We start from the raw sequence: 19350 nt of genomic DNA, 5'->3' as shown, positions 1-19350 counted from the left end.
AGTAACACAGGACACCCTTTTCTCATTGCATTATGGCAGATGGGTTGCCATTCTGCCAGTGGAACAAAGAAAGATGGTGTGGTGTGCCAGCTAACAATATAGTGTTAAGCTATCACAAGAGACTGCTCATTAAATGGCAAAGCCCAATTGGTATTCCCCCTGAACAGTGTTCTCAGATGTTTATTATGAGTCCAATATTTATTTATTTATTTTTTAAAAATTTTATTAATTTTATTGTAATCATTCCATACAAATAGATCCATTTTGAAACAAGTCACTCCCCACCCCTGAGAGAGAGAACATGGCCAACAGAGTAAAACTTAAGGCTTGTAAACATACCTAAATTGATGAGTTTAATAGGGCAATAGAGATAAATGGAGAAGAAAAAGAAATGTGGAGGTAATTGCTGCCTGGGTGCATTACGAGCTTATTCTAAGATATTATTGATTAGATCCTGCCAGGTTCCTCTTACTGAATAATTTATTTTTTCCAATTTCAAATAGTATAAAACATCGGTTTCCCACTGACTTAAAAGAGGAGAGTTAGGATTCTTCCAGTTTAGCAAAATAAGTCTGCGTGCCAAAAGTGTAGTGAATGCAATCACAGTTTGTTTGTCCTTCTCCACTTTAAACCCATCTGGAAGAACACCGAGCACAGCTGTTAATGGGTTAGGAGGGATTGTGACACCAAGGCTGTCTGAAAGGCACTTAAAAATTTTGGTCCAAAATGATGTTAATTTGGTGCAGGACCAAAACATGTGACCCAGTGAGGCTGGGACTTGATTGCAGCGTTTGCAGGTTGGATCTTGCCCTGGAAACATTTTGGACAGTTTTAGGCGAGACAGATGTGCTCGATATATAATTTTGACTTGAATAATTATATGCTTTGTGCATATGGAGCTCGGGTGAATTCTCTGTATTGCTACTTTCCACTCCTTTTCTGATATATTGATTAAGAGATCTTTTTCCCACTGTCCTCTTGGATCTTTAAAAGGGAGGGATTGCAAGATAGTTTTATATATTGCAGAGATGGTGTCTAAGTCCTTGAAATTGAGCAATTTTTTTTCCGGCATGGAGGTGGGTGCAAGATGAGGAAAATCGGGCAGGTTCTGTTTAACAAAGTTCCTAATTTAAAGATAGTGAAAGAAATGTTTGGCTGGAAAGTTAAATTTGGAATGTAATTGTTCATAGGATGCAAAGATGTTGTCTATATAAAGATCTCTAAGCAATTTAATCCCAAATCTTTTCCAGATATTAAAAACTGCATATGTTTGCCAGGGTTGATAGAGGTGGTTCTCTTGCAGAGGTGCCACAGATAAAAAATTCTCCATCTTAAAATGCTTTCTACATTGGTTCTATATTCTGAGTGAGTGAAGCACAATTGGGTTATTAGTATGTTGCCGATAACTTGCATTTATTGCGGCACAAAGCAGGGAATATAAGCAGGATTTTACTTCTATTGCGGACAAAGCCTGTGTATGTTCATTTATTTGTGTCCAGGTTTTTATAGCTTGTATGTTTGCTGCCCAGTAATAAAACTGAAAGTTGGGTAGAACCATGCCACCTTCTGCCTTAGGTCTTTGTAGGGTCGCTCTTTGGATACGTGGATGTTTTGAGTTCCAAATAAATAAGGTTATTATTGAATCTAATTGCTTAAAAAATGATTTATTAATGTATATTGGAATGTTTTGAAATAAAAAAGTAACTTAGGAAGAATATTCATCTTAACAACGTTAATTCTTCCAGCTAGAGTGAGATGAAGGGTTGACCATCTATGCAAGTCTTGCTTAATTTTTTCCAAACAGACAGCGGAATTTTGTTGATAAAGAGCTTTATGTTTACTTGTGATGTTTACCCCTAGGTATTTAAACTGATCTGTGATGATAAAAGGGAAGGTGTCCAATCTAATATTGTGTGCTTGAGAATTCACTGGAAAGAGCACACTTTTATTCAAATTAATTCTGAGACCAGAGATCTTTTGAAATTCTGTAAGTGCTGTTAAGACTGCAGGCACAGAATTTTGTGGGTCTGATATATGAAGTACCATATCATCTGCATATAAAGAAATTTTCTGTTCCAGTCCCTCTCTGAATATCCCCTTTATCTGATAAGAATTTCGACAGTGGACTGCCAGTGGTTCAATGGCGACTGCAAATAGCAGTGGTGACAAGGGGCAACCTTGTCTGGTACCACGTTCTAGTTTAAAGTAGTCTGAACAAATGTTGTTAATACAAACTGAAGCTTCTAGATTGGTATACAGTAGTTTGATCCATGCACAAATGTTGAGGCCAAACCCAAATTTCTCTAATGTAGTGAAAAGGTATTTCCATTCAATCATGTCAAATGCTTTTTCTGCATCCAATGATAATAATATTTCTGTGGTGTTTGACTTTGTTGGTGAGTATATTACATTAAACAGGCGTCAAAAATTGGAAGATAAGTGTCGACCCTTGATAAATCCAGTTTGATCTTGTGATATTACCGAAGGCAGCACTTTCTCCATCCTTCTAGCTATGGTTTTTGAGAGTATCTTAACAACATTATTCAGAAGTGAAATTGGTCTATACGATGCACATTGTGATAAATCCTTATTTTGTTTAGGAAAGAGAGTGATTAATGCTTGGCGAAAACTTTGTGGTAGAATTTGATTGTCTCTAGCTTCTGTAAATGTTGCTAATAGGAGGGGAGCTAGCTGAGTGGAGAATTTCTTATAAAATTCTGCAGGGCAGCCATCAGGGCCTGCTGATTTCCCACCTTGAAGTGACTTTACAGCATCTAGTAATTCTGATAGCGCCAGAGGTTTATCCAGTTCCTCCGCACTAAAAGTACCTATTTGTGGCATCTGTAATGTATCCAGAAATGCATTAGATTGTGTGTTGTCTTCTTTAAACTCAGTAGAATATAAGGATTTATAGCAGTCTCTAAATGTTTGCATTATATTTTTATGGTCAACGATTTCATCGCCGTTCATGTTGGTGATTACTGGGATTGCATTGTGAACTTCTTGCTTGTGGATTTGTGTTCATAGTAATGATGCCTGGATTTATAAATTAGTTGTTCAGTTTCTTTAGTTGTCAAGAGGTTGAGTTCTGAATGCAGAGCCTGCATTTTCCTTTGTAGAGCCTCGCTTGGAGGCCTGGCATGTTCTTCATCTACTCTAGTAATTTTGTTTTTTAGTTCTGATACTTTCTTGGTTTCTAATTTATTCCTGTGGGAAGGATATGAAATAATCTGTCCTCTTAAGAAGGCCTTTGAAGTTTCCCAGAGTTTTCCTGCAGAAACCTCTGAAGATGTATTTGTCTCTAGGAAGAAACTGATTTGTTTGGATATAAATTCAGTAAAGTTCTCGTCTGCTAATAGAAGCAGGTTAAGACGCCATCTGCGAAGTGAGAGTGTGGGGAATAGTGACTTTAGCTCCAAGATCAGAGGTGCATGGTCAGAAATAACAATAGCATTGTACTTGCAAGATTTAATCATAGGCAAGAAATTATTATATATAAAGAAATAATCAATTCTTGAGTAGCAATGATGTAGTGGTGAGTAGAAAGAATATGTTGTTGAGTTTGGGTTTAGAAACCTCCAGGGGTCTGATAGGTTGTGGTTAGTTACAAACTGTGTAATTGTCTTTGCAGTGTTAGATGTCATCCCCCCTGTGACAGGAGTCCTTTCTAAGAGTGGCTTTAAAACACAATTAAAGTCCCCAGCCATTATAATTTTATGAGTGTTCACTTTGGGAATGTATGCAAATACATTTTGCATGAATTCCTTATCATGGACATTCGGTGCATAAACATTTATCAAAATCATTTTACAGTTAAATAAGTTGCCCATGACCGTCACATATCTCCCTTCAGGATCAGATACTACATCTGATGCTACAAATGAGACTGTTCTATGTATAAGGATTCCCACACCTCTAGTTTTCTTTGTAAAGCTAGAATGTTACATTTGGCCAGTCCAGTCCTTTTGTAGCCGGAACTGATCCTTGCTTAGTAAGTGGGTCTCCTGTAAAAATACTATTTTAGCGTTTAAACCTGTTAGGTGAGCAAATACTTTCTTTCTCTTTAATTCATGATTAAGGCCTTTAACATTCCAATTCACAGTGAACTGTCCCATCATGGAGACATTGATTCTGAATTTTTGATGTCATTATATAGTCTTAACTGGAAGTGAGACATCTTTAATCTTAATTTCCTATTTCCCCACGGGTGATTGCCATGCAGCCTATTGTTACGTTGGTAATTATTATTATAAGAATTAAAAGGATAGATTAGATATAGCCTGCTCTCTTTCTCTCCCCCCCTTATCCCCCACCCCCCATTTTGCCTCCCCACTTGAGGCTGGACCCCACTTCACAAAGTCCCGGTCCTCTGACATACCTAGAGACAGAGCATGTTGAAAGCAAGACAAGCCCCCACGAAGTGGCGTTTGAGGATTAGAAAGTAGAGATATTTATTGCCAATATAGTCTAAATACTCTATGCCTAAAATATAATCATTAACAAACTATAAGCATAAGATATAAAATCTTCAGCAGTCTTAAAATATTAAGATAATAAACCCAGGGAATGGTGTTAGAAAGTGTTCCAGGATATGCATAGTAAATCCTAATGCAATAATAACAATAACAATAAACCAAGGGTATGATGTTAAACAGTCCCCTTTAGGGTAGTAAAAAAAAATTAATTTCTTCCACACAAATGTCTATAACTGTAATTAAGACATAAGCAGAAAGCATCCGAGTAATGTAAAGAATGTATAATTATAATACCCATATCATTACTAGTGGATCAGACAGCAGGTGATACTGTATCTCCTTGCCATGCCATGACAGGATGCGACTCACTATTGTGTTTGAGAATAGTCTCGGGATCAGCTTTCTTAATTCCTTTTCTGCTTCTTGCTTGCTGGGGAAGACGTAGTATTGGCCTTGAACATCCACTTTCAGTTTGGCAGGATACAAGAGGCTGTATTTGATATTGGCTTGCTGTAGCCGCTGTTTGATGTTGTAGAAGGCTGCACATTTAGCAGCTGTTGCGGGAGAGAAATCAGGGAAGATACGAATGTGGCTATTTTCAAATATAATTTTTTGCTTGTGTCTGAGGACTGCCATCACATCTAGCTTACATAATAATCTCTCAAAGCAGACAATAAAAGACCTAGGTCTAAAGGTATTTGACCCACGTATGCGATAAGCTGCTGCTATCTCGGTATCTGATTTAAAGTCCTCTCCAATTATTTTAGAGAATAGATCAACTGCAAATTTCACTGGGTTTGGACTTTCACGATTCTCAGGTAGACCTTCAGTTCTAATATTAGTCCTTCTGCTTCCATCTTCCAGAGCGGCAAGTCTGTCTTCAAGTTTTTTGCAATCGGAATTAGCAGCTGTTGCTTTTCCATCAGCGGTGGATGCTAGATTTTTGGCTATTTCAATTCGAGTCGTGAATGACTGCTTAACATCCTCCAGCTGATTGGCAAGTTTGCTCAGTTTAGACGCATTTTCCTGAATGTGCTCCTCAATTTTTTCCAGCATACATTTAAAGGCCGCCTCAAAGCGAGTATATATGCGTTTCTCCGAGTCTTTATTATCCTGCCACAGCTCTTGCTGCAGCTTCTCACTTACCTTCTCACTTATCTTCTCGCTTTTCTTTATCTCTTGCTTTATCTCTTGCTTGAGCTCAGCGATCATCACCTTCAGTTCGGACAGATCATTTCTGCTTTCGTGCAGTGTAGGCGAAGATGTGGGCTCTATTACAGCTGATTTACCCGGTTCGCGTGGAGTAGGTGAAAGCGCGGACTGCAAGGCCTTTTCCAGTTTTAAATGATCTCCCCCAATCGGCAAGCTATCATGACCTCCGTAACTTGCACTTTCACTCCCCATTTCGCTCTCAACTGAAGACGAAGCAGCGGACCATGGTCCTGAGGAGTCAGGGCTTTCGCCCATCTGTTCCAGGTCAGTCTCTGAAAGGCCATACCTTGAGCTTGAACTTGGACTTGCTGTTCGGGCCTTGAATTTAGCTTTAGTTTTCCTTTCCATTTCTTTCTGAGCCCCTTTCTTGCCAACCATGTTTATATATGCTTGCATATACTGTAGTAGAACCCTCGGGTTGGATAAATACAGGATATCTCAGGATAATAAAGAAATAATATTAAAAAATAACACCACTGCTAATGGAGCTCTGCTTCAGATGTCCATCTCTCGCAACGGACGAGACCAACTGTTGAGTCCAATATTTTATTGCAGTACAAAAAGGTCTGAGCATGGGACATGCCTGATGACATTGCTTATAATTAGGATCTTGATTCAAGTATATTTTGGATGGTTCGAGTTGACAAATTGTCTAAAATATACATTTCTGAATTGAGTTAGATCATGTTTCAAACAAATTGATGATGCATTTCATTAAAGACTATTTTTATTCTCTGAAAATCTCATTTTGAGGACATTTATGTAGCTTGGAGCTACTACCCATATCTTTACTACAGCTAGAAAGTTATATTTCTATAGTAGGTGGTAAGGGTTGGTTAGCACAGTTAGTCATTTTTTAACAAAGTCTCTAACTTGCAAATGAATAGATAGGGATTTGAGAAATATACGAGACATATAATAAAAACAAATGACACTGCTATGTGCTTCCATGTTCCCAAAAACAGTATGAGAGAGAATTTATATTACTGTATTAACACACACAGAAGATTCTAGTTGGCTGTGCAATAATTTAAACTATGCACACATATTGAGTCTAAATCCAAATATGTGCAATGCAGTAAACAGATAACCCCATTCAACTCTACCAAAGGCTTTTTCTGCATCAAAGATAGCAGCCCTTGGGAAGCTCTATTGCTGCCGGGTTATGTATTACATTGAACATATATTAAAGGTTAGATAGTGATTGCTGACCTTTAACAAATCCAGTTTCATTTTACAAAATAACTGAAGGAAACACTTTCTTGCAGTTTGGAAAAATTGACCAATATCGGAGTGAGCATCAAAATTGGTAAGCAGGATTTGTGTCCTAAAAGATATGTTTTTTTTTCTTTTGAAAAACAAAAAATTATAACTAGTACAGTGTCCAAGGTGGGATATTTCCTGCTTTGGCATCAGTGAATATAGTTAGTATTAATGGGTCTAATTTAAAATGATCCATTCTAATACAAGTGAACTGAATCACACAGTATCTTCAGCTCCTTCCATCCCTGACATACTAAAAATTTTACCTCTTTCACAGTTCCTTAGACTTTGCCACCTCTGCAGTGATAAAGTAAACTTCTGTAATGAAGCACACAGAATGAAAAGTTTCTTCATTGACAGAAGACACCCTTCTCACATTGTGGACAGGGTCCTCAATTAAGCCAGGAGTAGACCTTGTAACATCCACTCTAAGATGAACCCCAGTAATAAAATTTTCATCCTGCTGGTCCTCTCATTCTACCCTTTTGCTCCCAGAGATAATAAAAACAAACTTTCTACATTATTCCACAGGTGCCCTTTCTCCTAAATCTCCCTTGTTCTACTTCTGTTGATTACCTAACCTATGCAAACGTTTTGTCTGCAGCACACTTCACAGAGGGGAGCCAAATTCCTTACCAGGCACTTTCATCTATAACAAGAGTCACATATAATTATGTCATCAACAATACCCTTGTATCTGTTCTATCTGTCAGTCAGTCAGTCATTTTCCAACCCACTATATCCTAACACAGGGTCACTGGAGCCAATCCCAGCCAGCACAGGGCGCAAGGCAGGAACAAATCCCCGGGCAGGGCGCCAGTCCACCACAGGGCACACATACACACACCCACACACCAAGCACACACTAGGAACAATTTAGAATTGCCAATGCACCTAATCTGCATGTCTTTGGACTGTGGGAGAAAACCGGAGCAAGGCAGCAGCGCTACCACTGCGCCACCCCTGTTCTATCTGGTAAATTCAATATGAATCAACAGGCCTCAAAGTCAATCAAAAAATTTTGCTGCAGTTCTTGTAGGAAGTATCTAGTCAGCTACATTGGTGAAACAGGGAGACAGCTAGCAGACCATTTCAGAGAACATGTTTGAGTCATTAAAATCAAAGGCCTTACAAAGCCTATTACAGAACACTTCATATCTGTTGATCATAGCCACAAGCTCTCTGTTTGTATTCTTTCACAGGGCTTCAAAAACACTTTTCAAAGAAAATCTGAAGAAGCTAAGGTCCTTCTCACTCTAGTATCACATATTTGTCCTGTGCTTAATGAGCCATTACCTTTTTAATATCTCCACTCATATTTTCTAATGACAGTGTTTCAACACCTACTCTTACCCTTTCTGTTTTTTCCTTTTCAGTTGCACACCTGCTAGAGACTATACAGCTTTTGTGATTTGTAGAAATTTAACAGCATCCTGGAAATTATAAAGTATCTGTAGCTTTGTTATTTCTATTTTTATTTTTTTAATCTGGAGTTTTCCAGATTGAAGAACAGGTAAATAAGTAAAGAATGTTATTTTCTGTAACCTTGGTTCCACCTATATGTTCGTTTCTTTGATAGAACTCCAAAGTTTGTGCTTATGTATTTTTTAAGCTGGCATCTTTTTTAGTTTTTTTTTTCAATTAAATAATAAGACTTACTGTATATGATATAAATATTTCCTATTTTCTTCTTCTTCTCAATAAGTTACATTGTTTACAAAGGCAGCATAGTTACTGGTTTCCAGTTTATTTTTGCATAACAAAAAGATTTTTTCTCCTCCAAGAATATTGCTAGATATGTTCAGTGATAAACTGGTTTCAACAAACAAATGTATATAGATAAATTTAGCTCCATTTTCATCTGCTAATAGTTATGGATTAAGTCATCACTTGTGAGTTAAAAGAAATGCACTATATGAATAAAAGTATTATTATTATTATTATTAAATTAGCAGTGCTTGAAGAGTGGAACATGGAAATAACAATGCTGTCATTATTGCATGATTTGACAGGTGGTAGCAAAGTTGTTTTGAAATTTCAGATATTTATAAGTGACTAGGAAGAGAAGAAATAATATTGAATATAGGTGAGAAATATCCAAGGGTCTGAGAATTTAATATCCTTTCAAAAATATAAAGCTCTTTTGGAAGTTGTTTAGGGAGTGAGTTTTTGGTTTAAAATGGAATTAAGTAAATACAATTTAATCTGTAGGAGAAACCTTTACTCTTACCGAGAAGCCAACTATCTTGCACAGCTCTTTGTTGCAGATGTGTGCCAATGGAAATGTGCTGCAGAATGAAGATGTTGTGTGTACCGCTGGACCATTGGGCAACGACATTGAGCAATGCATACTTTGCATCACATATAAGCTGCACGTTGATAGAATGGAAGTGTTTTCTATATATATATATTCGAACGCATCATTGGATGGAGCTTTGATGCATACATGTGTGCAGCCTATTGCACCAATGACCCTGGATAGGTTGACCAGCTTGTAAAAACTCTCCACTTGCCTTTTCCCACCATATGAGAACTGGATATATTCCAACACTAGTGTTAATATGCCATTAAGAACTCCAGATAGTATGCAGCTCATAGATGGCTGAGAAATACCAGACCTGTCTGCAGTCTCCTGCTGAAATGTCCCTGTAGCCAAAAACCCAAGTGTGGACAGGTTTACAGGTATTCCACGGCTTCTTGCTGTTGCTCTTTTCAGAATAGGATCCAAAATAGTGCATAAATGCATCAGAATGAGTCTGGGTAGTCTAAAATAATTAATCAACCATTCATCACTCTCTGCCACCTCATCAATGCAATCCTGGAATCTGCACTCTCACATCAGTGTGTCCTGGGCCTCATGTAGTAATGTGAGATCAGCCATTGTTAATTTCAGTCAAGTCAGGTTCAAAACCCTTTTGATGCTGGACCTCTGAGGAAACCACACAGTTGAAGTCTGTGCAGCAGCTGAGGAAGGGGGCAGAGCTATGACTGTTGAGTGATATAAAAAGGGACCAGGACAGCAATCTGGAGACCGGCCTCGAAGATGATCTGTGAAGGAGAGACTCCATGATTGATACTTCACTGCTGGACAGCACCTGATGCCTGAAGCTCTTTTGATCAACTGTAGTAGCGTCTCCCATGGCCATACAATGGGAGTTCAAAATGGTAATTAAGCATCCAACAAGTTGTACAATAAAGAAAGCATTCAACAGTTACGGATGTGTTTTCAGCAGTCTTCCTTGCCATCAGGTTGTTATGATACACTCAATTAGGTAGAGATCTGTGTGATGTGTTTACTGACAAACAAAACAAGACACCTGTATTGTTGAATAATATACTAGTAGATAATTTGACGGAGATTTTGCTTGAAGAATTTGATATCTTGTATTTATAATTCACATATTTATACAGTATTTATTTTATTGTATTCATTTAAAATGTAGTATGTGCAAATGGAATTCATATATCATGCTTTTTATTATTTACACATGCAGTGTGCTTGGTCCTGAGCATGTGTAAGATCTGTTCGTTTTTATGAACAGACGGTCCTTACTAAAACATTGGTAAAACATTGATAAACACCGGATTTTCCCTCTACAAACACTTTACGAACAAATTCATTCTGCTCATGTATCATGAATGAGACCACTTGTCTTTTCCACCTGTGTTTGCCTAGGTTTGAAAATGTGAAAAAGTGAAGATGCATAATGTGTATTAAAAGATATTAAGATACCAAAACAACAATATTAAAAGATAAAAAAATGTATATAATTATTTTCTAAATGAGAGCCTTTACTGCATTGTTTCTGTCACTTCAGAATGAGTCACTGTAAGTAAAAATAAAGAGTCCAGTTAAAGCTAAGAATGAGCCACATTTTAAAAAATGTATTGGAATGAAAACCAGCAGATTTAGGAGTCAATGCTTAGTAAGAGCCTGTATTTGATAATTGCATAAAAAAGTATTAACATAAGAATTTGATTTAAAGAGACTAAAAATGATCTAATGAATTAAATAATTTTTTATTCAATAACAAGGAAAATACAACAGTGAGTGACTACAGCATTTCATTTTACTGGGTTCAGGATAAGAAATGTAACATTTCTTTTGTAAAAGTGAGCACAAGAAGCACCCATACAATCCTCTTTTATGGTGCCACTAGATTTTAATATAACTAGTCTGCCTGTAACTCACTATACTGTAAATTGCAAGAATGCATTTTAGGGATAAAATGATTATACAGAGAGAGAGTGAAAGATAGAGATGTAGAGGAGAAATTGAATAGCATGTATTAACATAATCCTAAACAAATTTTTGTCCAGCTGATTTAAATATGAAAAAGATTTTTTTTTCTTTTTCAGATTGGCAACATATCTACCAGAAAGAAGATCTAATAAATAAAGATCATTAATTGTGTGCATTGTTATTCTAACTAATCAGAAATAAGGAATAAACATAGCTTCAAAAATTATAATTATTTTATGTGGTTTCTTCAAAATTCTTCGTATTGCAGTACATGAGTGAAGTATTTAATGGTGCAACTGAAATCTTCACCTAATGATGCAGAACAATATAAATCAAAGCTAATTTATTGGTAGTAATTTTTTGTAATTTTGCGGAATCTGTTTCTGCACTTATTAAATGTTTATCAATAAATTAAATGGATTTGATGTTGCAGATTTAATTACTAGTCCTTGGAGCTTACATTCTGAAGGAGGGTAACTATTTTCAGCACGCTCAAACACACAAATGTGAAAAGTGGCCCAAAGCAACTCTCTGCTCATCACTGACAATGTTCTGCTGAAGGCACTCTGACCCCTGAGCTGATTATCAGTGAAATGACATTGCTGTCTATGAATACTGGGAAATTAGCAACTCCAAATGGCCTTTTTTGCATTTTTCAACAAACAATAAGAACTTATTTTAAACATCACACGTTTCTAGTCCTCATAAAAAAACAGAACAAAACTATAATGTATTACTCTAATAGGAACCACTTGAATGCACAATAATGTGTTATAATTTAACATTGCTATATTAACCAGTTGAAGCTTATTTTACTGGTTCAGTAACTACAAAATCCAATTAGCTGAAAGAAGTTTGTTAACCCCCCTTGCTTAACCGCAGTCTGGACTTTTGCTGTCAGGATATTTTACTTAGTTCACAAGTAAAATGAAATGTGTTTTTGTGATTTGAATGAACAGTATTGCGTTTGAAACAGCAGAGTGCTTATTTTTTGATGTATTATTCATGCAGCTGACCCAACAGTTCACATTGTGTCTTAACACATAAAAATTACTTCCTGTTGTATATTTCCAAGCAGGATAAGTGGGTATATTGCATAAGAAATTTCATTGCCCTTTTTTTCAGACAGAAGAAAGAAAAATATATTCCTACACACAGAAGCTCAATGGCTTGTGAAAGAATTAGAAAACAAAATTGTCAAACTTGAAAACTGTTATTGTCTTCAACACTTTCATGTAAAACGCTTTGCACCGCTTCTGAGATCCTGCTGCAAAGCAATAGCAGCCTGTTATTTTCTGTCAGCATCATCAAATGAAAAGAAGATGTACCTAATTTCTTTCAGCTTTTAAAATCCATCCAGTTATTGAATCGAAGGTGAAAGCAGAAAAACAGTAAATGGTTGCATGTGGACTCTCTGCACTGTGTAATGCTTTGACACAAAAAAACGCAGAAATTTTCCTTTTCTTTCTGGAAGTATCGTGTCCACCAGTCTGAGATGACAGTGGTGTTAAAAAATGAATTGTTCAGCATTTTCCTCAGGAGTGAGCTTAGTTTTGAGAAGAACTTAAAAAATAAAGATTTTTAAATGTAATATATATATATATATATATATATATATATATATATATATATATATATATATATATAATATTGACATGCACTTTCAGATACAATGAAAACCTCCAATAACACCAACAATGAGAAACAGCAGGAAGGAATGAAAGATTCAAACACACTTACATTTTATTCACCAAACACGTTTTATAAACATGCCAGACACTTACAAAATAACAGCCAGCCTTTCAGTATTTGCAGGGTCAATTGAAACAGCTGTAGATAATTCAGACAAGGAAATATTAGATGCCACAAGAAATAATACTTCTTCTTGTGAAACAACAGGACATCTCAACACAAGGTATTGCCTTTTTATTTTCCACAAAGTCTGACCTTTTTTTAATCTTTCTTTTTTCCTTTATTAATCGTTCTTTTCATTCCATTGACAGCTGACCAGTAATATTTTTTTGCTGTTAACTTCTTATTTTTTATATTGCTACAAATGTTTTATACTGCAGTATTTTTTTTATTTTGTCCAGCTTTGATTGGGTTATTTGTCCTGCTTTACATTTTACTTGTCTGCACTGTAAACCATTTTATCTAGTAAAAGCTGACAAAAAGATAACAATATTTGGGCTGAATTGTAATGTGTCAGATGGCATCCTGACAGGGAGACTGACATTAAGCTGTGTTGGTAAGGAGGACAAATTAATATGTGATATAAGATTCCCTAGAAATTATTTTTCTAACATAAAGTGTTCACAGAATCACAGTAGGAAAACCCACAACATGATGTTGTTCTGCCATTTGTTGATCTAGGAGGTATAGCTGGGCTGCTAATGTGATTCAGTCTCTATTTTTGTTAAATGGGGTGGTAGGGTTGCAGGAATGCCAATAGCCAGTGCCAGTGTTAGGTTATTTTGCACCCTAGGCCAAGCTTATTAGTGTGCCCACCGACTGTTTGTTAGCTAACCCATGCGGGTGTGTTTTTCTCCCTCTTGTGATCTGCATCCTAAGCGAAGGCCTAATTCATCTTAACGGTGGACCGGCCCTTCCTATAGCCCACGGATGGGCTTTGGAAGGACTTCCCCTGAGTTTTTCAGGACCAATCCCAGCCCTAGAAGTCATTTCCAGATTGACATGTAGGTACTTTAGGGCTATGGTTTAAAAGGAGTGTTAACCGTAGTTGAGGTAAACATCGAGTGCAGCAGTTAAAAAGAACTCACCTAGTACAAAAAAGAGTTGCCGGTGTGTTCTCAGAGGAAGAAAAAGGTGTTGTATGAATCAGTCAGTCAGTCAGTCATTTTCCAACCCGCTACATCCTAACACAGGGTCACGGGGGTCTGCTGGAGCCAATCCCTGCCAGCACAGGGAGCAAGGCAGTTACAATCCCCAGGCAGGGCACCAGCCCACCGCAGGGCACACACACACACACACTAGGGACAATTTAGGATTGCCAATGCACCTAACCTGCATGTCTTTGGACTGTGGGAGGAAACAGGAGCACCCGGAGGAAACCCACGCAGACACGTGGAGAACATGCAAACTCCATGCAGGGAGGACACGGGAAGCGAACCCAGGTCTCCTAACTACGAGGCAGCAGCGATACCACTGCGCCACCATGCCGCCCAGGTGTATGAGTGTGTTACAGAAAGTGAAACAGGCACCCAATGAAGTTAGACAGTTACACTACTGTTTTAGGACATACCCAGGGAGACTCTGATTTTGTTGTTTTTTTATTGCATTGTCATTCCTTGTATTTTAGTTACCCATGTAAGTTTTTGTGTTATAATAAAGTTTAATTACTGATTTCCTGGTTCTGGGGTCTACTATGTCACCCCTGTTATGCTGGTTACAGAAAAGTATCTTTTACTTGAAATGGCATGTTTCAATTCTGCTCACAGTCCCATAACTCTTCTACTACAAAGCTGTGGTAAAATTGCATGTACAGTATGTCCTTGGGAGAACAGTCAGGTAAAACTTGCTTAGGGTCACTCAGTGAATCACTGTTGGGCACTAAGCAGGCTACAGTTTGGTTTAAAGATCACTATTAAGTGCTGCGGCTACCTTCCCATTCATTACAATTTATCCTCCTCATAGGGAGGCCAATGTCTGTCTACTTGGAGATATTTCATCACTCCACACTTTCAAAAACAACTACATCCATGAATACTGAACTATCGTCAGGAAAATAGTTATTCATTCGTTCAATTTCTAAACTCCATTACTCCAGTGAATGTCCAGGGTTGCTCCTAGTAACATTAGGCATAACCCCCAAACCAGCTCTAGGCAGCCTGTTGAACACATCATCCCCTTACTCATTAAGGACCACTGCAGAGTCACCATTTAAACTTATACATGTCTATCTGAAGAAACTAGTAGACTCAAAGTCATGCATAATTAGGGAGAAGTTGCAAACGTCTATGGAAAGTCTCCAGGCCAGGATTTTTTCTCTACAAAGCACTAACACTGACTGCTGCACCATTCTGCTGCACACTCCTTTTAAACCCATTGCTTGAGACCAACTTCTCTTAACAAAATGTTAACAGAATGTCCACCATCAAAGTAGTGGAAATGGTGATTGACATTCGCAGTTACCATCCTGCCCATCTTCTGCAAACATTTGTGGCCAAGCTGTGTCCATGGTGGACTCATTTATATTTCAAGGATCACCATTGCCAACACTCTTAAGTGGGATGACATCACTTAGATTATTAGAAAAACACAGCAGAGACTGTTCTTCCTACTTCAGCTAAGGAAACTCAACATTTCTTAGTCCATGCTAAAGAAGTTTTATTCGTACATCATCAAGAGTATTCTTACTTTTTCTGAAAGTTTCTGGTTCCCTTCTACCGCCTCCCTACTCAACACCAGACTACAGTGTGTTGTTCAATCTGCCAAGAATATCATGTGCTGTCAGGTTCCTTGTTCATTGCCAGGACTAAGAACAAAGCCAGGTAGATTGCTGCAGATTCCACTCACCCTGGCAGCCATTATTTATTTACCAGACTATAATCCCAGAGACAGTAAAGGTCAATTGCCATTCAGACTGTGCAGCATCTCCATTGCTTCTTTCCTGTAGCCATTCAGTTCATTAAACTCACTGAGGTGAAAATCCTTTTCCTTTCCGTTTTCTACCACATCTAAATTGCTATTGATAATTCTTGGTACTTTACATTCCACTGGGCACTTGATCCTGTGTTGTAATCATAGCACACTAATGGTTGTCTGGTGTTTATATTATCCAGTATTTTATGCAATAGCACTGATGCCAAGACCAGTTCCTGTATGGCTGACACACTGGCAATCAACTGTTCGGTATCTGATTTTTTTTATAATTGAAAAAAATCTCTAGAAAATCAAAAGGCAAAGGTAATTATTGAACCTCTGGCATACTTGTCTACATAATTTCATCAATCTAAATTCTAAACAATTATATCATTCTCAGCACCAGTGGTATCAGGTGTATTAAACTTGGAAGAAAAATAAAACATGATTTAGACTTTGGAATAATTTACTTTGGTAGCAACATAAACGCAGAAAATTCAAGGATAAAATAAAGATTTTAAATAAATTAGTGTATATAATTACAGTACCTAATTTGCTGATAAATAATTGTCAAAAGGCTATAATATGCCTGCATAATGCTTCACTGTGTAATTGTAATTACCAAGTCAGACGTGTTCACACCATAATGTGTGTTTATATATTGTATTGTATATATATTGCAGCACCCTACACCCCAGAGACAACCTCACAGACACAAATCCTGAGTACAAATAAAAGATTTTATTGTAGTAATTACCTTAAAAAATGTTTCTTTGCAGTGAAAACACAACACAATTCTCCTTCTCTCACTTTTTCTCTTCCACACCTCCCAGGCAAGCTTTGTCTGTCTTCCACACCCAACTCCATATCGCCTGGATGAGGTTGAGATGCTTCTTTTATCTTAGACCAAGGAGTACTGCCAATGCTAGGACATATCCCATCAAAAGTACTTCCATGTCAAACAGTACCCCCACAAAGTAGGGATGCCAGTGTGCCAACTTCTGCACTGGCATCTTCTGCCTTCCTCCTGGCTAAGGCAGGGAGCATCCAGCCACTGTTTCTGCCCATTTGCCACCTGGGCCTTCTGGCCAGGTAAGTGAAGGGAGTCCATCCTGGCTTCATGCTATTACTAACTATTTATTTATTTAGTTAAGTTTCTCTAAAAAGCAAAAATTCTTCCTGGGGACAAATAAAGTTCTATCTATCCCAAAGTAAAACATAGATATTGAAGTGAAGCATTTTGTTAGTGAACAAATCAAAAGCCTGTATAAGAGCATTGGAGCTGCTGCAGCAAATGGAAGCACTTAGTCGGTGGTCAGTTATGAGCTTCTAAACCATCTTATTCCTGACATATTGCTAACCTATGGCATGGGTGTCAAAGAAGTGCATGGCGTTTATTTCAACATTCTTCTGAACAACGTAATGTACAGAATGCTGTAGGAAGTCGCTCACAATAAGTTAAACACCTTGTCTTGTTCATGTGGAAGCCTGTTACAGTGAAAAATATCTGTGATTGCTAGCGATGCTTCTGGTATAATTCAGTCTGGCCAGCAGAGGAAAATATACTGTATGTCATTATCTCAAAGGCTTAAGGCCAATTGGATAAAACCTTTTTGTAGCTTAGTAGTTACTAATGAATGGAAATGCTGTAAGGCAACAAAACCATGAAACCAGTCATAGGATTCTAAGAATTTGATACTCTTGCCAAAAACTACTTCATACGGAAGAGAGTCTAGAGAAAAATGTTGAGGTGGTAAAGTGTTATCTTTTATGTAGAGATGGCAATTATGATGCCTGCCAATATGAGTTGCCCCATCAATCTGAGCATTAAAATTAAAGCCGACAACCCATAATGTTAGCACAGCATATTCCTGTTAGAGTGATGGTGCGGCTGTTCACTGGTCAGTGTTGCTGTCTCATTTATTCATCATCCTGAATAGTCTGAATTATAGACCTGGATGTTGTCCATTTGGATTTTGAACATTCCTCCCATGTTTCAGTGGGGTTTCCTCCTATTTCCCCAGAGATGTGCAGGTTAGCCTAATTTGTGACTCTAAACTGGTCCTTGAGAGCATGGGCATGCGTGAGTGAGCAGCTCCCCGTCTATTGCTGCTTTCTGCTTAGTACAGCCATAAAGGTTGCAGCCCCTGGTTCCCTATTAGGATTAAACCAGTTTGAAAATGTTGTGTTATATGTGCATATTGAATAATGTTTTTGTGTTTTGCTTAATATGTTTAATGTTAACATTTTAAGCTTATTTCTGAATATGAACAGTGCTCCACTCTTCTAAATTGGCAAATGCTTTCTATAAAAGCAAATTAAATGGAATGTATGTAAACCATCTAATGGTAACTGCTTCTTACCTAGTTGATATGCAATTCTAAAATGGTCACATGCGAGTGTGAGTACTGGGGTGAATCCAGAAGTGGAGTTTGAGAATGTATGAGTGTATGTTGCATGCTGGTCAGGCCAAACCATTATAGGGAGGAATCTGTTCATTCTGTGTTTTTAAATTTTTTTTGTCTACATTAGGCAATCAACAATTTAACAGATTATAAAACATATACTAATTATAACAACTTTATATTAGTCAGCTAGCTATACAGTAGAATATAGAAATGTCACTAGCTATATTGTTTCATAAAGCTATTTCTGAACAGAAAATATTTATTACATATTTTAAAAAATGAAAAAAAAATCAACATGCAGCTGACAAATAGCTCCCGGCCTGTGTTGCTTGGTAAGATGCTGCCTGTGCTGTATACAGTAGATTTGGAATATAAATTTTAGAAACAAACATGTATTGTATGACATCTCTAATAAGTGTATTGCTGTAATGCCTGTGTGGAGAGGCAATGTTCTATTTTAAAGTAAGACATCCACATAAGAGACAATAATCAAAAACAGTGAAGTGGGTGTTATTTGTAGTAAAAACAATGTGAATGCCATATTTGAATTGAGTACTCATGTTAAGGTTTTTGAAGATCATCTTCAGTCTGTGGAAATCTGAAATTGCCTAAGCCTACATCCTGCAAAAAACAGAAACAAAGAATAGCAAAAAAACCCAGTTTTTTCAACAATAATGTATCACACAGAGATGGGGAAAGCAAAGCATGATTTTACGCTGGAGCCAGTCGCTTAATGTACTTAATGCTGCTACATAAAACATGTAATTGTAAAACTAGTTCATTAATAAAAAGTTGGGCGGCGCAGTGGGTAGCGCTGCTGCCTCGCAGTTGGGAGACCTGGGGACCTGGGTTCGCTTCCCGGGTCCTCCCTGCGTGGAGTTTGCATGTTCTCCCCGTGTCTGCGTGGGTTTCCTCCGGGCGCTCCGGTTTCCTCCCACAGTCCAAAGACATTCAGGTTAGGTGGATTGGTGATTCTAAATTGGCCCTAGTGTGTGCTTGGTGTGTTTGTGTGTGTCCTGCGGTGGGTTGGCACCCTGCCTGGGATTGGTTCCTGCCTTGTGTCCTGTGTTGGCTGGGATTGGCTCCAGCAACCCCCGTGACCCTGTGTTCGGATTCAGCGGGTTGGATAATGGATGGATGGATAATC

This window comes from Erpetoichthys calabaricus, chromosome 10, assembly GCF_900747795.2.
Source record: "Erpetoichthys calabaricus chromosome 10, fErpCal1.3, whole genome shotgun sequence".
NCBI lineage: Eukaryota > Metazoa > Chordata > Cladistia > Polypteriformes > Polypteridae > Erpetoichthys > Erpetoichthys calabaricus.
The sequence above is the reverse complement of the archived record's forward strand: the minus strand, read 5'-3'. Positions refer to the sequence as shown.